General features: G+C 38.0%; 1 non-coding gene across 1 annotated transcript; it reads left to right on the top strand.

Annotated features, from left to right (window-relative positions):
• The first annotated feature begins 18,923 nt into the window (after positions 1–18,923).
• On the top strand, positions 18,924–19,031 carry LOC148548457 (small nucleolar RNA R71). The gene has a single exon (XR_015897599.1). It is a non-coding gene; the product is annotated as a small nucleolar RNA R71 (small nucleolar RNA).
• The last annotated feature ends 5,902 nt before the right edge of the window (positions 19,032–24,933 follow it).

The following is a 24,933-nucleotide window of genomic DNA, read 5'->3' as shown; positions in this document are numbered from 1 at the left end:
CAGCATTGTCTGATCTCACCTGCTTTACCCTAGTATTAAACTGAGTTTCAATCATATTAAAGAAATTGATGAGAGTGTGAGAAGCATCAGATTTGTATTTTAGCAAAAAGGTCCAAGTGAATCTGGAATAATCATCCACAATAGTAAGAAAATATCTCATGTTATTATAAGTTGGAGTTCTATAAGGGCCCCAAATATCACAATGAACCAAATCAAAGGAATTCTTACAAAAATGATTATTGGATTGAAAAGACAAACGCTTGAGTTTAGCTAAGGGACAGGCTTCACAAGTAGAATGATTGTATTTGAGAGTTTTATTTGACAAAAGAGGACTCAATTTGTTAAAGACTTTTTCTGAAGTGTGACCTAAACGAGCATGCCAAATAGTACTATCAACATTGGTTACTGATCGACAACTATGAACAGAACTCCTAGTATGAACTGTGAAGGGTGATTGTAGCAGAAACAGGTCATCAGTTTCATCACCTCTGCCAATCACCTTCTTGGAGGTCCTGTCCTGTATGATGAAGGCTAAGTCAGAAAAGAGAACTGTGCAGTTAGACAATTTCAACAAAGAACTAACAGAAATCAAATTAACTCGAAAAGAGGGAATGAATATGACATTGTAAAGGATCAAAGAAGAATTAAGAACAACATTGCCAATAGCTAAGGCACGGATTTTGGTATGGTCAGGCAAAGCAACAAAATGATTTGTAAGAGGTTTGGCATTTTCCAAAAATTTAAAGGAATTAGTGATGTGAGTGGTGGCTCCGGAATCAACTATCCAAGAACTAACCTCTGCCATTTGATTCGAATAACATGAGGAAAACACTTCACCTGCACAAATTTCAGGTTCAATGTCCTGAAGAGCTTGCTGAGTTTGCAAGAGAGTCATCAATTGGTTGTACTGAGCCGCTGTAAGTGAAAAGCTAGATGTTGGAGATGGATCTTGGCTTTCTTGATCATGAGCGACCTTGGCAATATGGTGCACTTGGGATTTGGCATTCACAGGCTTGTTCTGGGAATATCCAGGAGGATATCCATGGAGACGATAACATTTATCTTCAGTATGTCCCAGCAACCCACAATGAGCACAGAGTGAACGATCTTTCCTTCCTTTCACCTTGGGGCCAGAAGGCGCGGTAGGTCGTGGAGACTGTTTAACAGCAAAGGCCATATGTTGGCTTGGAGAGGTGAGTGCTCTCTGCTTCTCCTCTTGCAACACAAGAGAAAAGACTTTTCCAATCGGAGGCAGTGGATCTGACAACAGGATCTGGCTTCGAACACTTGCCAAATTCTCATTGAGACCCATAAGGAACAGCATCACATATTCTTGATCAAGAAAGGCTTGAATCGGCTTAACGCCACCACAGGAACAAGATACCAATGGCTTGAAGGTGTTGAGTTCTTCCCAAAGTATCTTCAATTTTGTGAAATACTGTGAGACCGAGAGAGAACCTTGAGTCAGAGACATGAGTGACCTCTTCAGCTCAAAGATGCGAGGTGCATTACTCTGAGAGAAGCGAGTCTCCAAATCTTGCCAGAGTAAAGCCGCGGATCCAGCATAGATGACGCTTGCCGCAATATCCTTGGAGATCGCATTCGCAATATCCTTTGATGAAAATAAATTAATATGGAAGATCAATCAGTCTTGTTCCATTATATATATATATATATATATATATATATATATATATATATATATATATATATATATATGCTAATGTGAATTATAGATATCATAATCTTTTAATGGAAAATTAATTAAAAGCTTATTATTTAGTTTTGAAATAAGCTTTAATTTTGCTTTCCGTCTGGCATACGAGTCAATTGGAATCACAACAAAGTAATTATTGTTATGATAACAATGGATGTCTATTAATGTGGACGGCTGAATTTTTTAAAGCTTAACTTCTCAATACAAATTGAAAATTAATAAAGGTTGAATGGTTGAATTTTTGTATGTATAAATAAAGGACAAATTCTCATATAACATACATACAGCAATAAAACATTTTATTCTCTCTCTTTTACTAAAATATTCTTCTCTGTTAATAAATTCTCTCTCTTTTTATTTCTATGTGGTTTTAAGCTATAATATTTATAATACAACAATGCTAGGAAACTGGTGCACGAAATTGTGATCATCAATGGCGCCAACAACTTGGTACGCACAATTGTAATCTCAACACTTTATCACAACTCCACACAACTAACCAGCAAGTGCACTGGGTCGTCCAAGTAATAAACCTTACGTGAGTAAGGGTCGATCTCACGGAGACTGTCGGCTTAAAGCAAGCTATGGTCATCTTGTAAATCTCAGTTAGGCGGATTCAAATGGTTATGGAGAATTGATAATTAAAATATGAATAAAACATAAAATAAAGATAGAGATACTTATGCAATTCATTTGTAGGAATTTCAGATAAGCGTATGGAGATGCTTTGTTCCTTCTGAACCTCTGCTTTCCTATTGCCTTCTTCCAATCATTCATACTCCTTTTCATGCCAAGATGTATGTTGGGTTTCACCGTTGTCAATGGCTACCTCCCGTCCTCTCAGTGAAAATGTTCCAAATGCGCTGTCACCGCACGGCTAATCAGCTGTTGGTTCTCGATCATGTTGGAATAGGATCCATTGATCCTTTTGCGTCTGTCACTACGCCCAACACTCGTGAGTTTGAAGCTCGTCACAATCTTCCCTTCCCAAATCCTACTTGGAATACCACAGACAAGGTTTAGACTTTCCGGATCTCAAGAATGACCGCCAATGATTCTAGCCTATACCACGAAGGTTCTAATCTTAGATTAGAAACCCAAGAGATACACATTCAAGCTTGATTTCATGTAGAACGGAAGTAGTTGTCAGGCACGCGTTCATAGGTGAGAATGGTGATAAGTGTCACGGATCATCACATTCATCATGTTGAAGAACGAATGGATATCTTAGAACAGAAATAGGCTTGAGTTGAATAGCAAAACAATAGCACTTTGCATTAATTCATAAGGAACAGTAGAGCTCCACACCTTAATCTATAGTGTGTAGAAACTCTACCGTTGAAAATACATAAGAACAAAAGGTCTAGGCATGGCCGAATGGCCAGCCTCCCAAAGCGTGAACATACAAGTTCCAAGATGAAAAGTATGTAAAAGTATGAAAATACAATAGCAAAAGGTCCTATTTGTAGAAAACTAGTAGCCTAGGGTTTATAGAAATGAGTAAATGATGCAGAATCTACTTCTGGGCCCACTTGGTATGTGCTTGGGCTGAGTATTGAAGCTTTCACGTGTAGAGGCTTTTCTTGGAGTTAAATGCCAGCTTTTGTGCCAGTTTGGGCGTTTAACTCCAGCTTTTATGCCAATTCTGGCGTTTTGACGCCAGAATTTCTATGCTGACTTTGATCGCCAGTTTGGGCCATCAAATCTTAGGCAAAGTATAGACTATTATATATTTCTGGAAAGCCCAGGATGTCTACTTTCTAACACAATTGAGAGCGTGCCAATTGGACTTGTGTAGCTCCAAAAAATCTACTTCGAGTACAGAGAGGTCAGAATCCAACAGCATCTGCAGTCCTTTTTCAGCCTCTGAATCAGATTTTTGCTCAGGTCCCTCAATTTCAGCTAGAAAATACCTAAAATCACAGAAAAACACACAAACTCATAGTAAAGTCCAGAAATGTGATTTTTATTTAAAAACTAATAAAAACATAATAAAAACTAACTAAAATATACTAAAAACATACTAAAAACAATGCCAAAAAGCGTATAAATTATCCGCTCATCACAACACCAAACTTAAATTGTTGCTTGTCCCCAAGCAACTGAAAATCAGATAGGATAAAAAGAAGAGAATATACAATGAATTCCAAAAACATCTATGAAGATCAGTCTTAATTAGATGAGCGGGGCTTTTAGCTTTTTGCTTATGAACAGTTTTGGCATCTCACTTTATCCCTTGAAGTTCAGAATGATTGGCATCTATAGGAACTAAGAATTCAGATAGTGTTATTAATTCTCCTAGTTCTGTATGTTGATTCTTGAACACAGCTACTTTATAAGTCTTGGCCGTGACCCTAAGCATTTTGTTTTCCAGTATTACCAACGGATACATAAATGCCACAGACACATAACTGGGTGACCCTTTTCAGATTGTGACTAAGCTTAACTAGAGTCCCCAATAAGAGGTGTCCAAAGCTCTTAAGCACACTCTTTTTGCTTTGAAATACGACTTTAACCGCTCAGTCTCAAGTTTTCACTTGACATCTTCACGTCACAAGCACATGGTTAGGGACAGCTTGGTTTAGCCGCTTAGGCCAGGATTTTATTCTTGTGGGCCCTCCTATCCACTGATGCTCAAAGCCTTGGATCCTTTTTATTTTACCCTTGCCTTTTGGTTTAAAGGGCTATTGGCTTTTTCTGCTTGCTTTTCTTCTCTCCTTTTTTTTTCTTTTTTTTCTTTTTTTTCGCATATACTTTTTTTTCTGCAAGCTTTTCACTGTTTTTTCTTGCTTCAAGAATCAATTTTATGATTTTTCAGATTATCAAATAACATTTCTCCTTTTCCATCATTCTTTCAAGAGCCAACAATTTTAATATTCATGAACAACAAATTCAAAAATATGCACTGTTCAAGCATTCATTCATAAGAACAAAAAGTATTGCCACCACATCAAAATAATTAAACTATTTTAAAATTTAAAATTCATGTACTTCTTTTTCTTTTTGCAATTAAAAACACTTTTTATTTAAGAAAGGTGATGGATTCATAGGACATTCATAACTTTAAGACACTAATGATCATGTAATAAAGACACAAACATAGATAAACATAAAGCATAAAATTTCGAAAAACAGAAAAAAAAAAAAGGAACAAGAAAATTAAAGAACGGGTCCACCTTAGTGATGGCGACTAGTTCTTCCTTTTTGAAGATCTTATGGAGTGCTTGAGCTCCTCAATGTCTCTTCCTTGCCTTTGTTGCTCCTCTCTCATGATTCTTTGATCTTCTCTAATTTCATGAAGGAGGATGGAATGCTCTTGGTGCTCCACCCTTAGTTGTCCCATATTGGAACTTAATTCTCCTAGGGAGGTGTTAATTTGCTCCCAATAGTTTTATGGAGGAAAATGCATCCCTTGAGGTATCTCAAGAATTTCATGATGAGGAATTTCCTCATGCTCTTGTCCATGAGTGGGATCTCTTGTTTGCTCCATCCTTTTCTTAGTGATGGGCTTGTCCTCATCAATGAGGATGTCTTTCTCTATGTCAATTCCAGCTGAATTGCAGAGGTGAAAAATGAGATGAGGGAAGGCTAACCTTGCCAAGGTAGAAGACTTGTCCGCTGATGAGCGGATAATTTATACGCTTTTTGGCATTGTTTTTAGGTAGTTTTTAATATATTTTAGTCACTTTTTATTATATTTTTTATTAGTTTTTAATTAAAAATCATATTTCTGGACTTTACTATGAGTTTGTGTGTTTTTCTGTGATTTCAGGTATTTTCTGACTGAAATTGAGGGAGCTGAGCAAAAATCTAATTCAGGTTGAAAAAGGACTGCTGATGCTGTTGGATTTTGACCTCCCTGCACTCAAAGTGGATTTTCTGGAGCTACAGAACTCCAAATGGCGCACTCTCAATTGCGTTGGAAAGTAGACATCCAGGGCTTTCCAGCAATATATAATAGTTCATTCTTTGCGCGAAGATAGATGACGTAAACTGGCGTTCAACGCCAGTTCCATGTTGCAGTCTGGCGTTCAGCGCCAGAAACAGGTTACAAGTTGGAGTTCAACGCCAGAAACAGGTTACAACCTGGCGTTTAACTCCAGAAACAGCCCAGGCACGTGAGAAGCTAAAGTCTCAGCCCCAGCACACACCAAGTGGGCCCCAGAAGTGGATTTCTGCATTATCTATCATAGTTTACTCATTTTCTGTAACCTAGGTTACTAGCTGAGTATTTAAACAACTTTTAGAGATTTATTTTGTATCTTGATGCGCGAAAAATTTCTTTCACGTATAACCGGCAAGTATACCGGGTCGTATCAAGTAATAAAAACTCACGTGAGTGAGGTCGATCCCACAGGGATTGAAGGATTGAGCAATTTTAGTTTAGTGGTTGATTTAGTCTAGCGAATCAAGTGTTGGTTGAGTGGTTTGTGATTAATAGAAACTAAATTGCTTGAAACGTAAAGGGAGAAGGGTAAAGTGCAGTAAATTAAAGAGCAGGAAAGTAAATGTGCTAAATCTTAAAGAACAAGTAAATTAAATTGCAGAAACTTAGATTGCAAGAAATGTAAATGACTGAATCTTAAAGTGCAAGAAATATAAATTGCTTGAATGATAAAAGGGAATTAGGAAGTGGGATTGCAGAAATTAAACAAGCAGAAATAAATTGCAACAAAACAGAATAGTGAAAGATGAATTAAAGCAAAGTAGATCTAAACAGCAAAGTAGAAATGCTTGAGAAATTAACACAGAAAGCGATGCTTAAGTTGCAGCAAATGAAAAATGGTTCAAGATCTCAGGAGTGGAAGAGACTAGATAACAAGTCTAGATCTCAAATCCTTCCTTGATCCAACAAGAACAATTGCAAAAGAAATGAAGAAAAGTAAATTGCAGGAATAGATTGCAGAAGAGTAGAAGAAGATGCAATGACCAGAGAGTGAAATTCAAATTTAATTATGCAGAAACGTAAACAAGAGATCTCAAGGTGAGATTGAAACAGAAGTTCTTCAATTCTTCACCCAAGATCCAAAGCAAGAAAATTAAAGAGTGCTCAAGCAAGAACAAGGAAGAAGAGAGATCAATTCTCCTTCCCAATTCTCTAAGGAAATCAATTAAAAATTAAAGCTCAAAAGGGAATTCTAAAAAAAATGCCCAAGCGAAAAGTTTTTCATTACATCAAACTAAGTCCTATTTATACACTTTCTATTCTTGGATATTGGAATTTGGATGGGCTTTTGATTTGGTGAAGAAATGAATTAAGTTGGATTTTTAATTTGAATTTCAACCCATGAAGAAATTTGCTTCCAGGGGGATGCTCAGCTCACAAAGTGAGCTGAGCTTGGAGACTTAGTGTGGGGAGGCCTTTGTTGCTTGCTTTGCTGCTTGGGATGCATCAGGGGAGAGCTCAGCTCACTTTGTGAGCTGAGCGCTAGTGCCTTGGTGCCAATTTGTTGCGCTTTGTGCTGCCCAGGACCGTGTCAAGGTGTGCTTCATGTGCCCATGGATAGCGCTCAGCTCACAAAGTGAGCTGAGCTTTGGGGCATCCAAGGAAAGGTCCTTGGTTCGAAACCCATGGGAAGCATGCGCTGGAGCTTTTCCTTGGTTTTCTTGTGATGCCTTGCTTCCTTGCTTCCTCATGGTGGTGAGTTCGAACCTTGAGGAGTGCATTTGGCCATTTTTTGCTTATTTTCCTTTGTGAGTAGCGCCTCCCCCATCCCCCTTGGTCATGAGTTCAAGCCTTGGAGCATGCATTTGCAAATCATTTCCTTTGAATTTTTCCTCTAGCGCTCTCGATAATGCTCACTTAGTGAGCTGAGTTTGGTTCCTCATTTCCTTATTTCTTGGCCTTGTGTTGTGCTCAGCTCACAAAGTGAGCAGAGCTTGGTTCTTCTCTTCTTGTCTCTTGACCCCATGTTGTGCTCAGCTCACAAAGTGAGCTGAGCTTTATGCTTTGGTCTCCTGGTAGTGAGTGTAGCGCTCACTTAGTGAGCTTTGGAGGGAGCTTCATGGTTTTGTTGCACCACACTTCCTCTTTTCTTGGCCACGCTTTTTTTCTTTTCTTCTTTTCTTCACCTACAATTAATCAAAACAACCAATCAAAGTATCACCAAGTTCACAAGGTCTATTAATCATTAAAAATCAATTAAATTTAGCTTAAACCTCATGATTTAGCATCAATTTCATGGTGGTTGTTTGATTTGGAGAAGTCATGCATTTTCATTCCAAATTACTTACTTAGGATGCAAGAAAGTGCATAAAACCAAATAAAAAATAAAGAAAAAGGATAGTAAAACTAGGCTAAGAAGACTTGTCATCACAACACCAAACTTAAAACTTGCTTCTCCCCAAGCAAGAGAAGAATTGTGCTTAAAAGTTCTTTCAATTAAAATGGATTTGAAGAATAACATGTAGTATCCTGTGAGTGAAGTGATTAAGTGACAGTGGGGTGAACTCTAAATTATATGCTCATGCAAGGGCTTCAGTGCTTACTAGTCCCCACATCTTGGAAGTCTTAGGTCTTAGGACTTTCATCCAAATGGTATCATGGAGATCTCTCTATAGGTAATCACCTTGAAGCAGCTTATGATTTGTGTTTTGGCTTTGACTCTAAGTGTCATGTCTCAAAGCGGCTCTTTAGATAAGCTTTCAATCAATACTCCTAAACCAGTTAGTTTTAAGGTATTAGGTGTTGAAGCACCCCTTAGGATTTACTTGCTCAAGCCTCTCTCTTTGACACAATTCGACCACAAGCATTTACTAGGGTAATAACTCTTTGAGTTTTTGTTTCTTCTTTCTTTTCTGCCTAGTAATTGATGCTCAGAGCCTTGGGCCATGTTCTTTCATTCATTTTTTTTTTTTTTTGTGTTTTCTTTCTTTTGTTTGCTGCTTCTTGGATCAATAAATGTTTGAGAATCTCCACAATACTTCTTTGAACTCTATGTCCTGCCTATGAGCTCCCATGCAAGTTTTCATAAGCATGCAACCTCAATGCATAATCACACAACCAGAACCACCACTTCTCCTAATCTTTTACTTGCCTCAAAATTGTTTAATTCCTCAATCCTTCTTTTCAAAGAACTTTCATGTGATGCATTCTTGAAAATTGAGTGCAAACAAGTTTTGAAGATAAGAATGTTGTGGATGATCAAACATCTTGCTTATTGAATTATCAAGAAAAACTATGCTATGCATGCAGGCAGGGGTATATAAAAAACTATACTATGCAGACAGGCAGGGCAAATAAGGATACAATCCAACCTGCAATAGCAGCAAAATTTGATGTAAACAATTACTTAACAATACAACCTGTTGGAGTTCACTTGCTTTCCTTCTTATCACCATTGCTGGCCTTTATGTTCATCTTTTGTTTCTTTGGTTGAAGATGCTTAATCCCTCCAAAGACTTGTATGACATTCTGCAATGATATTGAAAGTTGCTTGTTCCCCAAGCACTTGGAAACATAGGGTAATCTGCATGATTTATTTGTGGGCTTTTTGAACTTACTTTGGTGTGGGAACACCAAACTTAGTACCTTGCCAATGGTTAACCATTTGTGATAATTTCTTTTTCTTTTTCAAAAGTGATAGAACTGGAAACTAAAAAAAATAGTAAAATGGCTAACTAGTTCATCCAGTATGCTTGAAGCCTACATTATGCAGAAAGTGAGAATGTGTGTTTTAATGGGGTTTTGGTGGACACCAAACTTAGAATCCTTCATTCTCCCTTAGATTGTTTTGGTGTGCAACACCAAACTTAGCTTCTTGCATTATAGATAAAACTAATTAACCTTTTTATTAAAATAGTATTGAACAGAAAACTACCTCGGGTTGGGTTGCCTCCCAACAAGCGCTCTTTTATTGTCACTAGCTTGACATCCTTCACTCTGTGCTCATGGAATTTGAGGTTTTTGTTGCCTTAGGTTTCCTCCTCTTGCTATGGGCTTCCTTCCCTCTGTTTCTCTTTCCATAGCCTTCTTATTTTCCTCCATGACTCCCTTCTCTTTCAACACAGCATCCTTTTCATGGCTCTTTGGGTTCAGAGTCCCCTTTTTCTCACCCAATTCAGCAAGTTTTTGCACTAATTGTGCCACCTGCCTTTCAAGTCTTCTGAGTGAAGACTCCTGGTTCTTGCTTATCATCTCTTGATGTTTCTTTATTTCTTCCCGCTCTATTGCCATCATTTCTTGAATTTTTATGGACCTCTCCATCAGCATTTCTAGAATATAGATTCTTTGAAAGGTTGGAAGTGGTTGTGGCTGTGTCAATTGTGGTGGTTGATGAAGGTCATTTTGAGCGAATGGTGAGGTAGGACGGGGTTGGAAGTGTGTGTGATTGTTGTTGTGGGGATGTGTTTTAAGTTGATTTTTGAAGTTGGGATTGTTGCAGTTGAAGTCCCTTGGTCTTTGGTTTTGGTTCTCAACCCCCCTCCCATTAGAATGAGTTCTCCAAGGTGGATTGTACACATCATTCTGAGGCCTGTGCTGGAGCATGCTAGAGTGATTGCTTGGAGCTTGTAGTTGCTCATAGCTTTGTTGCTCATGGTTAGTGGCCCCAAAGCTGTGTTCAGCTTGATTACACCCATATGAGCTTTGAGTCAGGTTGTATGTATGTACTACAGCATGTCTCAACTCAGTGATTTTTCTAGCCATCATATCTAATTGTTGTAGAGTCTGCTGATGCATCTGCTTGTTTTGGTTTATTACTGCACGAGCACCTTCAATTTCTTTCTCTAATGGATGCACTTCTGCCTCTTGCTTAACAATTCTTTGTGATGGGTTAAATTTGACTAGGAGTCCATTCATCAGTTCTTCCCATCCGATAATGCTTCCTTGTGGAAAAGCTTCAAACCATTGGGCAACGTCATTCATGGCTATGGATAGTTGCTTCGAACTATGGGTTACATTATCATCCAAGGTGGGGGTATTATTCTCATGATTGCTAGAATTTGTTGAGTTCCCTTCCATGATCTGCACAGTCACAACCAATTCAAGTGAAGATAGAGAATATTCAGGCCAGGATATGATTAAAGGATCAGTTGACACAAAGTATCAAACAGTTGGCAAACTTGAGAGAGTACTGAACGAAAACCACTCCTCTCGTTTGTTTTTCAAGCTATGAAAATCATATTCAGCAGGATGAGCCAAGGAAATTTCACTCTATTGCTAGAATGAGGTTTCTATTAGCTCAGGCAAAACTTCAAACAGTTAGTAGGTTAATTAAAAGTTAAAGAACAGAAAATAAAAATGCTAGATCTAGATCTCCACTTCACTTAATCATTGTCAATCTAATCAATCCCCGGCAACGGCGCCAAAAACTTGATGCGCGAAAAATTTCTTTCACGTATAACCGGCAAGTATACCGGGTCGTATCAAGTAATAAAAACTCACGTGAGTGAGGTCGATCCCACAGGGATTGAAGGATTGAGCAATTTTAGTTTAGTGGTTGATTTAGTCTAGCGAATCAAGTGTTGGTTGAGTGGTTTGTGATTAATAGAAACTAAATTGCTTGAAACGTAAAGGGAGAAGGGTAAAGTGCAGTAAATTAAAGAGCAGGAAAGTAAATGTGCTAAATCTTAAAGAACAAGTAAATTAAATTGCAGAAACTTAGATTGCAAGAAATGTAAATGACTGAATCTTAAAGTGCAAGAAATGTAAATTGCTTGAATGATAAAAGGGAATTAGGAAGTGGGATTGCAGAAATTAAACAAGCAGAAATAAATTGCAACAAAACAGAATAGTGAAAGATGAATTAAAGCAAAGTAGATCTAAACAGCAAAGTAGAAATGCTTGAGAAATTAACACAGAAAGCGATGCTTAAGTTGCAGCAAATGAAAAATGGTTCAAGATCTCAGGAGTGGAAGAGACTAGATAACAAGTCTAGATCTCAAATCCTTCCTTGATCCAACAAGAACAATTGCAAAAGAAATGAAGAAAAGTAAATTGCAGGAATAGATTACAGAAGAGTAGAAGAAGATGCAATGACCAGAAAGTGAAATTCAAATTCAATTATGCAGAAACGTAAACAAGAGATCTCAAGGTGAGATTGAAACAGAAGTTCTTCAATTCTTCACCCAAGATCCAAAGCAAGAAAATTAATGAGTGCTCAAGCAAGAACAAGGAAGAAGAGAAATCAATTCTCCTTCCCAATTCTCTAAGGAAATCAATTAAAAATTAAAGCTCAAAAGGGAATTCTAAAAAAAATGCCCAAGCGAAAAGTTTTTCATTACATCAAACTAAGTCCTATTTATACACTTTCTATTCTTGGATATTGGAATTTGGATGGGCTTTTGATTTGGTGAAGAAATGAATTAAGTTGGATTTTTAATTTGAATTTCAACCCATGAAGAAATTTGCTTCCAGGGGGATGCTCAGCTCACAAAGTGAGCTGAGCTTGGAGACTTAGTATGGGGAGGCCTTTGTTGCTTGCTTTGCTGCTTGGGATGCATCAGGGGAGAGCTCAGCTCACTTTGTGAGCTGAGCGCTAGTGCCTTGGTGCCAATTTGTTGCGCTTTGTGCTGCCCAGGACCGTGTCAAGGTGTGCTTCATGTGCCCATGGATAGCGCTCAGCTCACAAAGTGAGCTGAGCTTTGGGGCATCCAAGGAAAGGTCCTTGGTTCGAAACCCATGGGAAGCATGCGCTGGAGCTTTTCCTTGGTTTTCTTGTGATGCCTTGCTTCCTTGCTTCCTCATGGTGGTGAGTTCGAACCTTGAGGAGTGCATTTGGCCATTTTTTGCTTATTTTCCTTTGTGAGTAGCGCCTCCCCCATCCCCCTTGGTCATGAGTTCAAGCCTTGGAGCATGCATTTGCAAATCATTTCCTTTGAATTTTTCCTCTAGCACTCTCGATAATGCTCACTTAGTGAGCTGAGCTTGGTTCCTCATTTCCTTATTTCTTGGCCTTGTGTTGTGCTCAGCTCACAAAGTGAGCAGAGCTTGGTTCTTCTCTTCTTGTCTCTTGACCCCATGTTGTGCTCAGCTCACAAAGTGAGCTGAGCTTTATGCTTTGGTCTCCTGGTAGTGAGTGTAGCGCTCACTTAGTGAGCTTTGGAGGGAGCTTCATGGTTTTGTTGCATCACACTTCCTCTTTTCTTGGCCACGCTTTTTTTCTTTTCTTCTTTTCTTCACCTACAATTAATCAAAACAACCAATCAAAGTATCACCAAGTTCACAAGGTCTATTAATCATTAAAAATCAATTAAATTTAGCTTAAACCTCATGATTTAGCATCAATTTCATGGTGGTTGTTTGATTTGGAGAAGTCATGCATTTTCATTCCAAATTACTTACTTAGGATGCAAGAAAGTGCATAAAACCAAATAAAAAATAAAGAAAAAGGATAGTAAAACTAGGCTAAGATGACTTGTCATCATATCTCATGACATTTTAGATCTGAACTTTGTAATCCCTTGCCTTTTGGTTTAAAGGGCTATTGGCTTTTTCTGCTTGCTTTTCTTCTCTCCTTTTTTTTTCTTTTTTTTTCTTTTTTTTTTCGCATATACTTTTTTTTCTGCAAGCTTTTCACTGCTTTTTCTTGCTTCAAGAATCAATTTTATGATTTTTCAGATTATCAAATAACATTTCTCCTTTTCCATCATTCTTTCAAGAGCCAACAATTTTAATATTCATGAATAACAAATTCAAAAATATGCACTGTTCAAGCATTCATTCAGAAGAACAAAAAGTATTGCCACCACATCAAAATAATTAAACTATTTTAAAATTCAAAATTCATGTACTTCTTTTTCTTTTTGCAATTAAAAACACTTTTTATTTAAGAAAGGTGATGGATTCATAAGACATTCATAACTTTAAGACACTAATGATCATGTAATAAAGACACAAACATAGATAAACATAAAGCATAAAATTTCGAAAAACAGAAAAATAAGGAACAAGAAAATTAAAGAACGGGTCCACCTTAGTGATGGCGACTAGTTCTTCCTTTTTGAAGATCTTATGGAGTGCTTGAGCTCCTCAATGTCTCTTCCTTGCCTTTGTTGCTCCTCTCTCATGATTCTTTGATCTTCTCTAATTTCATGAAGGAGGATGGAATGCTCTTGGTGCTCCACCCTTAGTTGTCCCATATTGGAACTTAATTCTCCTAGGGAGGTGTTAATTTGCTCCCAATAGTTTTGTGGAGGAAAATGCATCCCTTGAGGTATCTCAAGAATTTCATGATGAGGAATTTCCTCATGCTCTTGTTCATGAGTGGGATCTCTTGTTTGCTCCATCCTTTTCTTAGTGATGGGCTTGTCCTCATCAATGAGGATGTCTTTCTCTATGTCAATTCCAGCTGAATTGCAGAGGTGACAAATGAGATGAGGGAAGGCTAACCTTGCCAAGGTAGAAGACTTGTCCGCTGATGAGCGGATAATTTATACGCTTTTTGGCATTGTTTTTAGGTAGTTTTTAATATGTTTTAGTCACTTTTTATTATATTTTTTATTAGTTTTTAATTAAAAATCACATTTCTGGACTTTACTATGAGTTTGTGTGTTTTTCTGTGATTTCAGGTATTTTCTGACTGAAATTGAGGGAGCTGAGCAAAAATCTGATTCAGGTTGAAAAAGGACTGCTGATGCTGTTGGATTTTGACCTCCCTGCACTCAAAGTGGATTTTCTGGAGCTACAAAACTCCAAATGGCGCGCTCTCAATTGCGTTGGAAAGTAGACATCAAGGGCTTTCCAGCAATATATAATAGTCCATTCTTTGCGCGAAGATAGATGACGTAAACTGGCGTTCAACGCCAGTTCCATGTTGCAGTCTGGCGTTCAGCGCCAGAAACAGGTTGCAAGTTGGAGTTCAACGCCAGAAACAGGTTACAACCTGGCGTTTAACTCCAGAAACAGCCCAGGCACGTGAGAAGCTAAAGTCTCAGCCCCAGCACACACCAAGTGGGCCCCAGAAGTGGATTTCTGCATTATCTATCATAGTTTACTCATTTTCTGTAAACCTAGGTTACTAGCTGAGTATTTAAACAACTTTTAGAGATTTATTTTGTATCTCATGACATTTTAGATCTGAACTTTGTAATCCCTTACCTTTTGGTTTAAAGGGCTATTGGCTTTTTCTGCTTGCTTTTCTTCTCTCCTTTTTTTTTCTTTTTTTTCTTTTTTTTTTTTTCGCATATACTTTTTTTTCTGCAAGCTTTTCACTGCTTTTTCTTGCTTCAAGAATCAATTTTATGATTTTTCAGACTATCAAATAACATTTCTCCTTTTCCATCATTCTTTCAAGAGCCAACAATTTTAATATTCATGAATAACAAATTCAAAAATATGCACTGTTCAAGCATTCATTCAGAAGAACAAAAAGTATTGCCACCACATCAAAATAATTAAACTATTTTAAAATTCAAAATTCATGTACTTCTTTTTCTTTTTGCAATTAAAAACACTTTTTATTTAAGAAAGGTGATGGATTCATAAGACATTCATAACTTTAAGACACTAATGATCATGTAATAAAGACACAAACATAGATAAACATAAAGCATAAAATTTCGAAAAACAGAAAAATAAGGAACAAGAAAATTAAAGAACGGGTCCACCTTAGTGATGGCGACTAGTTCTTCCTTTTTGAAGATCTTATGGAGTGCTTGAGCTACTCAATGGCTCTTCCTTGCCTTTGTTGCTCCTCTCTCATGATTCTTTGATCTTCTCTAATTTCATGAAGGAGGATGGAATGCTCTTGGTGCTCCACCCTTAGTTGTCCCATATTGGAACTTAATTCTCCTAGGGAGGTGTTAATTTGCTCCCAATAGTTTTGTGGAGGAAAATGCATCCCTTGAGGTATCTCAAGAATTTCATGATGAGGAATTTCCTCATGCTCTTGTCCATGAGTGGGATCTCATGTTTGCTCCATTCTTTTCTTAGTGATGGGCTTGTCCTCATCAATGAGGATGTCTTCCTGTATGTCAATTTCAGCTGAATTGCAGAGGTGACAAATGAGATGAGGGAAGGCTAACCTTACCAAGGTAGAAGACTTGTCCGCCACCTTGTAAAGTTCTAGAGATATAACCTCATGAACTTCTACTTCCTCTCCAATCATGATGCTATGGATCATGATAGCCCGGTCTATAGTAACTTCAAACCAGTTGCTCGTGGGAATGATTGAGCGTTGGATGAACTCCAACCATCCCCTAGCCACGGGTTTCAGGTCATGCCTTCTTAGTTGAACCAGCTTTCCTCTTGAATCTCTCTTCCATTGAGTGCCCTCTTCACAAATGTCTATGAGGACTTGGTCCAACCTTTGATCAAAGTTGACCCTTCTAGTGTAGGGGTGTGCATCTCCTTGCATCATTGGCAAGTTGAATGCCAACCTTAAATTTTTTGGACTGAAATCTAAGTATTTCCCCCAAACCATTGTAAGCCAATTCTTTGGGTCCGGGTTCACACTTTGATCATGGTTCTTGGTGATCCATGCATTGGCATAGAACTCTTGAACCATTAAGATTCCAACTTGTTGAATAGGGTTGGTGAGAACTTCCCAACCTCTGCTTCGGATCTCATGTCGGATCTCCGGATATTCACCCTTTTTGAGCTTGAAAGGGACCTCGGGAATCACTTTCTTCTTGGCCATAACTTCATAGAAGTGGTCTTGATGCACCCTTGAGATGAATCTCTCCATCTCCCATGTCTCGGAGGTGGAAGCTTTTGCCTTTCCTTTCTTCTTTCTAGAGGTTTCTCCGGCCTTTGGTACCATAAATGGTTATGAAAAAATAAAAAGCTTTAGCTTTTACCACACCAAACTTAGAAGATTTGCTCGTCCTCGAGCAAAAGAAGAAGGAAGAGAGTGGAAGAAGAAATAGAGGAGATGGAGGGGGTTAGTGTTTCGGCCAAGGGGGAGAAGTAGTATTTAAGATGTGTGAAAATGAAGGGGAGAAGATGGGTTTATATAGGAGCGGGGAGAGGGTAAGGTTCGGCCATGTATGGGCCGGGTGGGTTTGGGAAGGAAAGTGGTTTGAATTTGAATGGTGAGGTAGGTGGGGTTTATGATGGATGGATGTGGATTGGTGAAGGGTTTATGGAGAAGAGGGTAGGATTTGATACGTGAGGAGTTTTTTGGGGAAGAGGTATTTAGTTGATTGGTGAAGGGTATTTAGGGAAGAGTATTATGAAAAGGTGAGAAGAAGAGAGAGAGTGAGTTGAGGTTGGTGGGGATCCTGTGGGGTCCACAGATCCTGAGGTGTCAAGGATTTCTCATCCCTGCACCAATTAGGCGTGCAAAACACCCTCTGTTGCCAATCCTGGTGTTAAACGCCAGGTTCCTGCCCATTTCTAGCGTTTAACGCCAGCTTCTTGCCCTTTTTCTGGCGTTAAACGCCGGTAGGCTTCTCCTCCAGGGTGTGCTGTTTTTCATTCTATTTTTCAGTTTGTTTTTGCTTTTTCAATTGTTTTTGTGACTTCACATGATCATCAACCTATAGAAAACATAAAATAACAATGGAAAATAGAGATTTAACATAGATAAGTAAAATTGGGTTGCCTTCTAACAAGCGCTTCTTTAATGTCAGTAGCTTGACAGTGGGCTCTCATGGAGCCTCATAGGTACTCAGAGCATGATGATGGCCTCTCAACACCAAACTTAGAGTTTGGTTGTGGCCTCCTAACACCAAACTTAGAGTTTGAATGTGGGGATTTTGTTTGACTCTGCATTGAGAGAAGCTTTTCATGCTTCCTCTCCATGGTTACAGAGGGAGATCCTTGAGCTTTAAACACAAGGGAGTCCTCATTCACTTGAAGGACCAATTCTCCTCTGTCAACATCAATCATAGCTTTTGCTGTGGCTAGGAAGGGTCTGCCAAGGATGATGGATTCATCCATACACTTCCCAGTGTCTAGGACTATAAAATCAGCAGGGATGTAGTGTTCTTCAACCTTTACCAAGACATCCTCTACAAGTCCATAAGCCTGTTTTCTTGAATTGTCTGCCATCTCTAGTGAGATTCTTGCAGCTTGTACCTCAAGGATTCCTAGCTTCTTCATTACAGAGAGAGGCATGAGGTTTATGCTTGATCCTAGGTCACACAGAGCCTTCTCAAAGGTCATGGTGCCTATGGTACAAGGTATTGAGAACTTTCCAGGATCATGTCTCTTCAAAGGAAATTTCTGCCTAGTCAAGTCATCCAGTTCTTTGGTGAGCAAGGAGGGTTCATCCTCCCAAGTCTCATTGCCAAATAGCTTGGCATTTAGCTTCATGATTGCTCCAAGGTACTTAGCAACTTGTTCTTCAATAACATCTTCATCCTCTTCAGAGGAAGAATACTCATCAGAGCTCATGAATGGAAAAAGTAAATTTAATGGAATCTCTATGGTCTCAATGTGAGCCTCAGATTCCCATGGTTCCTCATTAGGAAACTCCTTGGAGACCAGTGGACGTCCATTGAGGTCTTCCTCAGTGGAGATCACTGCCTCTTCCTCCTCTCTAGGTTCGGCCGTGTGGGTTATGTTGATAGCCTTGCACTCTCCTTTTGGATTCTCTTCTGTATTGCTTGGAAGAGTAGTAGGATGGAGTTCAGTAACTTTCTTACTCAGCTGACCCACTTGTGCCTCCAAATTTCTAATGGAGGACCTTGTTTCAGTCATGAAACCTTGAGTGGGTTTAATTAAATCAGAGACTATAGTTGCTAATTCAGAGTGGTTCTGCATGGAATTCTCTGTTTGTTGCTGAGAAGATGATGGAAAAGGTTTGCCATTGCTAAACCTATTTCTTCCACCATTATTATTGTTGAAGCCTTGTTGAGGCTTCTGTTGATCCTTCCATGAGAGGTTTGGATGATTTCTCCATGAAGGATTATAGGTGTTTCCATAGGATTCTCCCATGTAATTCACCTCTTCCATTGCTGGGTTCACAGGATCATAAGCTTCTTCTTCAGATGAAGCTTCTTTGGTACTGCCTGTTGCTTCTTGCATTCCAGACAGACTTTGAGAAATCATATTGACTTGTTGAGTCAATATTTTGTTCTGAGCCAATATGGCATTCAGAGTATCAATCTCAAGAACTCCTTTCTTCTGACTTGTCCCATTATTCACAGGATTCCTTTCAGAGGTGTACATGAATTGGTTATTTGCAACCATTTCAATGAGTTCCTGAGCTTCTGCAGGCGTCTTCTTCAGATGAAGAGATCCTCCAGCAGAGCTGTCCAATGACATCTTGGACAGTTCAGACAGAACATCATAGAAGATACCTATGATGCTCCATTCTGAAAGCATGTCAGAAGGACACCTTCTGATCAATTTCTTGTATCTTTCCCAAGCTTCATAGAGGGATTCACCTTCCTTCTGTCTGAAGGTTTGGACTTCTACTCTAAGCGTGCTCAATTTTGAGGTGGAAAGAATTTTGCCAAGAAGGCATTGACTAGCTTTTCCCAAGAGTTCAGGCTTTCTTTAGGTTGTGAATCCAACCATGTTCTAGCTCTGTCTCTTACAGCAAAGGGAAAAAGCATAAGCTTGTATACCTCGAGATCAACCCCATTGGTCTTGACAGTGTCACAGATTTGTAAGAATTCAGCTAAGAACTGATGAGGATCTTCCAATGGAAGTCTATGAAACTTGCAATTCTGTTGCATTAGAGAAACTAATTGAGGCTTAAGCTCAAAGTTGTTTGCTCCAATGGCATGGATTGAGATGCTTCTCCCATAGAAGTTAGGGGTATGTGCAGTAAAGTCACCAAGCACCTTCCTTGTATTGTTGGCATTGTTGTTGTTTTCGGCTGCCATGGCTTCTTCTTGTTTGAAAAGTTCTGTTAGGTCCTCTATAGAGAGTTGTACTTTAGCTTCTCTTAGCTTTTTCTTCAAGGTCCTTTTAGGTTCAGGATCAGCTTCAACAAGAATGCCTTTGTCCTTGCTCCTGTTCATATGAAAAGAGAGGAGAAGAACATATGAAATCCTCTATGTCACAGTATAGAGATTCCTTGAGGTGTCAGAGGTAAAGAAGAATAGAAGGAGAAGGTAGAGAAGAAAGAATTTGAACTTATCAAGAGGGATAGAGTTTGAATTGTAAATTGAGGAGGAGTGTTAGTCCATAAATAGAAGGATGTGAGAAGAGGGGAAGAATTTTCGAAAATAAAGTAAAAGATTTTGAAATAATTAAAAGAAATTTTGAAAATTTGGTAAATGATTTTTGAAAACTAAGATTGGGAACGAAATTAAGTGATTTTTGAAAAAGATTTTGAAATTAGAAATCAAAAAGATATCATTGAAACTTAATTTTGAAAAAGATGTGATTGAAAAGATATGATTGAGAAGATATGATTGAGAATCAAATTTAAAAGAAGAAAGTTTTTAAAATTAAAGTTGATGACTTGACCATTAAGAAATTAAAAGATATGATTCTAGAATTAAAACTTTTGATCCTTTCTTAATAGGCAAGTAACAACTTGAAAATTTTGAATTAAATCACTAATTGTAGCAAGGATTTTCGAAAATAGTAATAAATAAAAAAAATTGAAAAGAAATTGATTTTGAAAAGATATGATTGAAAAGATATGATTTGAAAAAAATTTGATTTTGAAAAATTATGAAAATTTGAAAAAGATTTGAATTAAAAACAAAATCTTCCCTCTAGTGTCCTCCTGGCGTTAAACGCCCAGAATGGCATCCGTTCTGGCGTTTAATGCCCAAAATGCTACCTTTTTGGGCGTTTAACGCCCAGCCAGGTATCCTGGCTAGCATTTAAACGCCAGTTTTCCTTTTTCACTGGGTGTTTTGAACGCTCAGCTTTTTCTGTGTAATTCCTCTGCTGAATGTTCTGAATCTTCAATTCTCTGTGTTATTGACTTGAAAAGACACAATTTTAAAAAAAAATTTTAAATTTTTAATGATGAGAAACAATAAAAAATGCAACTAAGATCAAGTAAACAATGCATGCAAGACACCAAACTCAGAAGTTTGTATACTAAGGACTATAACAATTTAAAAATGCATGTAAGAAACAACAAAAGACACAAAATAAGAGAAATTAAAGATCAGAGCACTAAAATCATCAAGAACAACTTGAAGATCTATGAAGAACATAATGCATATATTTGAAAAAATGCAAGAAGAATAAAGACATGTAATTGACACCAAACTTAAAAATTGACACTTGACTCAAACAAGAAACATAAAATATTTTTGATTTTATAAATTTTATAATTTTTTGTGATTTTTCGAAAATTATATGAAAAAAGAGAATAAAGAGATTCAAAATTTTTAATGAGAATTCCAGGAATCATGCAATGTTAGTCTAAAGCTTCAGCAGGACATTACATACAATAGCCAAATTAATGAGAATCAATCAGCTTTTGTGATGATAAAAACATCATCTGAAACTCTAGAAATCATTCTTAAAAATTCTGAAGAATAAAATTAAAATAAAGTTACCTAATCTAAGCAACAAGATGAACCGTCAGTTGTCCAAACTCGAACAATCCCCGGCAACGGCGCCAAAAACTTAGTACGCACAATTGTAATCTCAACTCTTTATCACAACTTCGCACAACTAACCAGCAAGTGCACTGGGTTGTCCAAGTAATAAACCTTACGTGAGTAAGGGTCGATCCCACAGAGACTGTCGACTTAAAGCAAGCTATGGTCATCTTGTAAATCTCAGTCAGGCGGATTCAAATGGTTCTGGAGAATTGATAATTAAAATATGAATAAAACATAAAATAAAGATAGAGATACTTATGCAATTCATTGGTAGAAATTTCAGATAAGCGTATGGAGATGCTTTATTCCTTCTGAACCTCTACTTTCCTATTGCCTTCTTCCAATCATTCATACTCCTTTCCATGGCAAGCTGTATGTTGGGTTTCACCGTTGTCAATGACTACCTCCTGTCCTCTCAGTGAAAATGTTCCAAATGCGCTGTCACCGCACGGCTAATCAGCTGTTGGTTCTCGATCATGTTGGAATAGGATCCATTGATCCTTTTGCGTCTGTCACTACGCCCAACACTCGCGAGTTTGAAGCTCGTCACAATCATCCCTTCCCAGATCCTACTCGGAATACCACAGACAAGGTTTAGACTTTTCGGATCTCAAGAATGACCGCCAATGATTCTAGCCTATACCACGAAGGTTCTAATCTTAGATTAGAAACCCAAGAGATACACATTCAAGCTTGATTGCATGTAGAACGGAAGTGGTTGTTAGGCACGCGTTCAAAGGTGAGAATGGTGATGAGTGTCACGGATCATCACATTCATCATGTTGAAGAACGAATGGATATCTTAGAACATAAATAAGCTTGAGTTGAATAGAAAAACAATAGTACTTTGCATTAATTCATGAGGAACAGCAGAGCTCCACACCTTAATCTATGGTGTGTAGAAACTCTACCGTTGAAAATATATAAGAACAAAAGGTCTAGGCATGGCCGAATGGCCAGCCTCCCAAAGCGTGAACATACAAGTTCCAAGATGAAAAGTATATAAAAGTATGAAAATACAATAGCAAAAGGTCCTATTTGCAAAAAACTAGTAACCTAGGGTTTACAGAAATGAGTAAATGATGCAGAATCCACTTCTGGGCCCACTTGGTGTGTGCTTGGGCTGAGTATTGAAGTTTTCACGTGTAGAGGCTTTTCTTGGAGTTAAACGCCAGTTTTTGTGCCAGTTTTGGTGTTTAACTCCAGCTTTTATGCCAGTTCTGGTGTTTTGACGCCAGAATTTCTATGCTGACTTTGAACGCTGGTTTGGGCCATCAAATCTTGGGCAAAATATGGACTATTATATATTGCTGGAAATACCAGGATGTCTACTTTCCAACGCAAGTGAGAGCATGCCAATTGGGTATCTGTAGCTCCAGAAAATCCACTTTGAGTGCAGGGAGGTCAGAATCCAACAGCATCTGCAGTCCTTTTTCAGCCTCTGAATCAGATTTTTGCTCAGGTCCCTCAATTTCAACCAGAAAATACCTGAAATCACAGAAAAACACACAAACTCATAGTAAAGTCCAGAAATGTGATTTTTATTTAAAAACTAATAAAAATATAATAAAAACTAACTAAAATATACTAAAAACAATGCTAAAAAGCGTATAAATATCCGCTCATCACAACACCAAACTTAAATTGTTGCTTGTCCCCAAGAAACTGGAAATCAAATAGGTTAAAAAAAGAGAATATACAATGAATTCCAAAAATATCTATGAAGATCATTCTTAATTAGATGAGCAGGGCTTTTAGCTTTTTGCTTATGAACAGTTTTGGCATCTCACTTTATCCCTTGAAGTTCAGAATGATTGGCATCTATAGGAACTCAGAATTCAGATAGTGTTATTAATTCTCCTAGTTCCGTATGTTGATTCTTGAACACAACTACCTTATGAGTCTTGGCTGTGACCCTAAGCATTTTGTTTTCCAGTATTACCACCGGATACATAAATGCCACAGACACATAACTGGGTGACCCTTTTCAGATTGTGACTCAGCTTTGCTAGAGTCCCTAATTAGAGGTGTCCAGAGCTCTTAAGCACACTCTTTTTGCTTTGGACCACGACTTTAACCGCTCAGTCTCAAGTTTTCACTTGACACCTTCACGCCACAAGCACACGGTTAGGGACAGCTTGGTTTAGCCGCTTAGGCCAGGATTTTATTCTTGTGGGCCCTCCTATCCACTAATGCTCAAAGCCTTGGATCCTTTTTATTTTACCCTTGCCTTTTGGTTTAAAGGGCTATTGGCTTTTTATGCTTGCTTTTCTTCTCTCCTTTTTTTTCTTTTTTTTTTTCTTTTTTTTTCGCATATACTTTTTTTTCTGCAAGCTTTTCACTGCTTTTTCTTGCTTCAAGAATCAATTTTATGATTTTTCAGATTATCAAATAACATTTCTCCTTTTCCATCATTCTTTCAAGAGCCAACAATTTTAATATTTATGAACAACAAATTCAAAAATATGCACTGTTCAAGCATTCATTCAGAAGAACAAAAAGTATTGCCACCACATCAAAATAATTAAACTATTTTAAAATTTAAAATTCATGTACTTCTTTTTCTTTTTGCAATTAAAAACACTTTTTATTTAAGAAAGGTGATGGATTCATAGGACATTCATAACTTTAAGACACTAATGATCATGTAATAAAGACACAAACATAGATAAACATAAAGCATAAAATTTCGAAAAATAGAAAAATAAGGAACAAGAAAATTAAAGAACGGGTCCACCTTAGTGTTGGCGACTAGTTCTTCCTTTTTGAAGATCTTATGGAGTGCTTGAGCTCCTCAATGTCTCTTCCTTGCCTTTGTTGCTCCTCTCTCATGATTCTTTGATCTTCTCTAATTTCATGAAGGAGGATGGAATGCTCTTGTTGCACCACCCTTAGTTGTCCCATATTGGAACTTAATTCTCCTAGGGAGGTGTTAATTTGCTCCCAATAGTTTTGTGGAGGAAAATGCATCCCTTGAGGTATCTCAAGAATTTCATGATGAGGAATTTCCTCATGCTCTTGTCCATGAGTGGAATCTCTTGGTTGCTCCATCCTTTTCTTAGTGATGGGCTTGTCCTCATCAATAAGGATGTCTTTCTCTGTGTCAATTCCAGCTGAATTGCAGAGGTGACAAATGAGATGAGGGAAGGCTAACCTTGCCAAGGTAGAAGACTTGTCCGCTGATGAGTGGATAATTTATACGTTTTTTGGCATTGTTTTTAGGTAGTTTTTAATATGTTTTAGTCACTTTTTATTATATTTTTTTATTATTTTTTAATTAAAAATTTCATTTCTGGACTTTACTATGAGTTTGTGTGTTTTTCTGTGATTTCAGGTATTTTCTGACTGAAATTGAGGGAGCTGAGCAAAAATCTGATTCAGGCTGAAAAAGGACTGCTGATGCTGTTGGATTCTGACCTCCCTGCACTCAAAGTGGATTTTCTGGAGCTACAGAACTCCAAATGGCGCGCTCTCAATTGCGTTGGAAAGTAGACATCCAGGGCTTTCCAGCAATATATAATAGTTCATACTTTGCGCGAAGATAGATGACGTAAACTGGCGTTCAACACCAGTTCCATGTTGCAGTCTGGCGTTCAGCGCCAGAAACAGGTTACAAGTTGGAGTTCAATGCCAGAAACAGGTTACAACCTGGCGTTTAACTCAAGAAACAGCCCAGGCACGTGAGAAGCTTAAGTCTCAGCCCAGCACACACCAAGTAGGCCCCAGAAGTGGATTTCTGCACTATCTATTATAGTTTACTCATTTTCTGTAATCCTAGGTTACTAGCTGAGTATTTAAACAACTTT

This window comes from Arachis ipaensis, chromosome B8 (genome assembly GCF_059453495.1).
Source record: "Arachis ipaensis isolate K30076 ecotype BB chromosome B8, ASM5945349v1, whole genome shotgun sequence".
NCBI classification, from domain to species: domain Eukaryota; kingdom Viridiplantae; phylum Streptophyta; class Magnoliopsida; order Fabales; family Fabaceae; genus Arachis; species Arachis ipaensis.
Note: the sequence above shows the minus strand (reverse complement) of the source record. Positions and strands in the feature narration are given on the sequence as shown.